At 33.3% G+C, this 4,082-nt stretch overlaps 1 long non-coding RNA gene across 1 annotated transcript; it reads right to left on the bottom strand.

The window, feature by feature from the left end:
* Positions 1-2,263: 2,263 nt before the first annotated feature.
* LOC143049906 (uncharacterized) lies at positions 2,264-3,432 on the bottom strand. Its single transcript, XR_012970356.1, has 2 exons — positions 3,254-3,432; positions 2,264-2,371 (listed from the first exon to the last, which is right to left on the bottom strand). It is a non-coding gene; the product is annotated as an uncharacterized LOC143049906 (long non-coding RNA).
* Positions 3,433-4,082: the final 650 nt, after the last annotated feature.

Genomic DNA, 4,082 nt, shown 5'->3' on the forward strand with positions numbered 1-4,082 from the left:
AGTTTAGCTTTGGCAAACATGCTACACGTGTTCAGATGGGGGAAATTAAAACAGGCATAATTGACTTTCATTTATAAATATTGATAGAGGAGCGGATGAAATGAATTAGTACGTATGCTACCACTTTTACCACTTGCATTCCCGATAGCTGCGGCACTGTCACAGGGTTGCTTCGTGAAAATTGTTGTTTATTTGTTGTGAGCACCTGCTCCTAGTCCAGATAATCATTTCTGGTGATCAATTTATAATGTTAATACCTAGTAACAAACAAAAAAACCAGCCTATCAAGATATCATAGATAAGAATAAAATTAACCTTGCAAAAGTCATAACTTATTTAATTAATTGATATGATAATGAAGGAGGATTTAGCCCCCCCCCCCCCCCTCATTTTCTTTTAACATATTTAACCATGCCTAGACAAAACCCTACCTTATTCTGTATGTGCATCTGAAGTCAGTATGCGAATATTATATTTGTTCTTTTGTAGTCGTGTTGATAAATTAGGCTGTCAGTGTTTTGTTGGAATTTGTTTCTGTTTTGTTTTGTCTGGGCCTTATTTAGTCCAAATAATTATGATGTCTGGCAAGGCTACTTTTTTTTTATATATAAGTCCTTGGGGACGCCGAAGAAATTTAAATAGCCTTGGCAGACGAAAACATTTAAATAGCCTTGGCAGACGTCCTAATTATTTGGAATAGGCCTTACCCAGTAAACAATCCAACGTTGGCATTACGTCGTGACAACGTAATACTATCGTTGTGACAACGTAGTGAAATTACGTCGGTACAACGTAATTTTGTGAACTCCAAGGCACGTGCTGACAACCATCCACACAACGTTGGCACAACGTAATTTGTGACGTAATTCATGACCTTCATAGGACGTTGTGACAACGTTGCAACTCAACTGTAAATGACCCTTGTCCTCATTTGATTGATAAGAGCAATAAAATTTCATTGAAGAAGTAAACAGGGTCTATATTTTCTTCTTTTCACCTGTTTTTTTAGTTGTAAAATTTTAAATGTAGGAAAGATGGACACAATAGATATAGGAAGATGTGGTATGAGTGCCAATAAGACAACTCTCCATCCAAATCACAATTTATAAAAGTAAACCATTAACGGTCAAGGTACGGCCTTCAACACGGAGTCTTGACTCGCACCAAACAACAAGATATAAAGGGCTCCAAAATATTTTGTGTAAAACCATTCAAACAGGAAAACCAACAGTCTAATCTATATATAATGATGATATAATATATATATATATATAAAAACAAGAAACACCTTTAAATTACATAAACAAACGACAACAATGTTGATAAATGCTTTACTTCCAAACTGCCAGCAGTTTCGAAATATAGTCACAAAAGTGTTTTTTATTACCTTTTAGTCAGGTTTAAATATCAAATGTATTTTGTCCAATTCATGATTCACACAGTTTTAAGGTTAGAGTCTTAGTTTTATTTGTTGCAATACTGAAGTACAAGATTTACACATTTCCATTTAACAAAAGCAACTTTCCTTCAAAAATTTAACACATAATACTATTCAAAAGGCGATATTTTGTATGATGGCCAATGAGACAACCCTCTTTCCTAAAATCAAATATTAAATATGTTAGCAATTATGGTAAATGTACAGCCTTCAACATGACACTTTGGTACATGCTGCAACTTCTAAATGTTTAGGGTGTCAGTGTCCTTGACTAATAATTTCACTATATGATGGTGGAAATTCTAGAATGTAGATTTCATTTTGACAATAGAAACATTTTTTAATGAATTATTCAGAAGTACAAAAAACTACCACATATACCTTAATATTTACTGTAGAATCATTCAGCTGGATTCCGTACACAAGAACAGGCTACGAAAAATGTTTGGGAAAGTCCCCAAAGTCTTTAGTTTACAAATATATATTTCTACACAACTTTTAAAACTCGTCTAAACATCAACCTTACAATGTTAGGTCTGTAAATTTGCTTTCACAAATGGTTTGTTCTTCCCTCGCCGAGATTCAAACTCATGCTACTATGATATCGTGACACCAAATTGCCTGCACAGCAGCCATCCCACTAGACCACAAGACCAACTTAAACACACTTCTAAAAATATCCCAAAATGAAGAAAATAACTGAAATTCAATCAAACTAGTTATTGCTTTTTTCCATTGACCAACCAGAGAATGACCTATCCAAAAGTTAAGACTTCTTTTTTCTTATGTACATGAACCAATAATAAAATAATAGTATGTTTCTGATTTTTGAAATTTTATTCCAAATTCTAGTCTTGTGTTGGTTGTATACATGGCATTCAAAGTTTTGGTTTCTGCCCTCTCATCAGCTGGTCTTGTGTTGGTTTCCGGTCTCTGAAAAAAAAATCATAAATTATAAAAAAGTTTTTTTTTATCCCAACTTACATGTTGGAATAACAGCAGTTCTTAAAAAATATCCTTGTTTAAACATAATCAATATTTTTTTATGCGCAGTTGGTGGTATAATAAATCTTGCAGATTCATAATCATGTTGTTACTGAGATGTTTGTATCATTGCCAATTTTATATACATATTTTGATATTAATGTATGTTAGAAATTCGAACAAAATTTCAACAGAATATGATAATTTATAACTTTTAGTTAACCTTTGTCCTTGTTTAAAAGAAAATATGTTAATGAAATAATGGTTGTTCCATATCAAACTGTTTCCACCCCCAGGGACAACCTTTTTTTTAACCCCCAGCACAGACAGAATAAAAAATATATATTAAGAACAACACTCCCTTTAGTTTGCATCTTGGTATTTCAAAAACAACCACCCCCGTATTAAAACAGACGTATTAAAAGGAAGTATGGTTTCTCAAAATTGTCATTCATCAATTAATTTAAGATATTCTTTTGATTTTACCTTAATCTGACATGTTAATAAATTTATTATTCACATCATAACAGCAAGACCTTACACTACAGCCCAGGTGGATTTTGCTTTGTCTACCCGTCCACAGTGGGAGTGGGCACCGGGTGGGTAAAATTTCTAGCTTGTTAAATCAAAAGACTTGCAAACTTACAATCAATTGAAAAAATCAGATAAGCAATTATAATCAATACTTCTTACAAAAAAAAAATTATAGCTGGAGTGGGCACAGGTGGGCTGTTCACGGTGGGACGGTGGAAAAAACAAAATCCACCCAGGCTGTTGTGTATATCATATATGCCAATGAATGCAATCTTATTATTATCTATAAATGCTTACATTGTAAGTATTGTAACTGCAATGCATTCCACAACCTCAGACACATGTTCACACATTGGATCTGTGGATTTTATACAAGATTCTGGAAAAAAATCATAAATACAATCAATTATCTTCTATATTGATCAGTCTGTGTACATACAATGTACTACATGTGTGTCAGTCCAACAAATCTTTGGGAGAACCAGGTAAGTGAAAAATGTACATGCATTCCATACCATAAATTGAAAAGCAAATAAGACTTCCCTATATACTGTTTTTTTTTTAACCCCATGGCCAGTAAACTGGGTTTTACCCTAACAAAAGGATAATTTTACCCAACTTTTCCCAACTGGTACATGGATCTTAGTCTAAATAATTATGACATCTTGGAAGGCTTTTAAAAAAAAAAATCTGTGACGCCGATCTATGACAGTCTTTATTGGTAAAATTGTCTATTCCTATGTCAGACCCAGTTAAACATTGATTGATTGTTGATTTCGTTATGTTCAGTGGCAAATATTTCATGCAGGTCTAGGACGACCACCAGTGATACAGTCTTCACGCTTGCGACTGGTGATACATGTAGTATTATCATTAATAGGACGAGTTTGTAATATGCCGAGTTTGTAATGTGCCGAGATTGTATTAAATGTGGCAAGTTTGTAATGTGCTGAGATTAGAAACAGGTAATGGGGTGAGTTTGTTATGTACAGTACTACAGAGATTTCTAAAAAAAAATGTAGCTTCGCATTTGTGATATTGATCAGACTTCTATGATTCCAACAATATTTAAAAATAAGTTCAAACAACACTTACAGCTTTTAAATATATAAAGATTATAGGAGGT

This window comes from Mytilus galloprovincialis, chromosome 10 (genome assembly GCF_965363235.1).
Source record: "Mytilus galloprovincialis chromosome 10, xbMytGall1.hap1.1, whole genome shotgun sequence".
Lineage (NCBI taxonomy): Eukaryota > Metazoa > Mollusca > Bivalvia > Mytilida > Mytilidae > Mytilus > Mytilus galloprovincialis.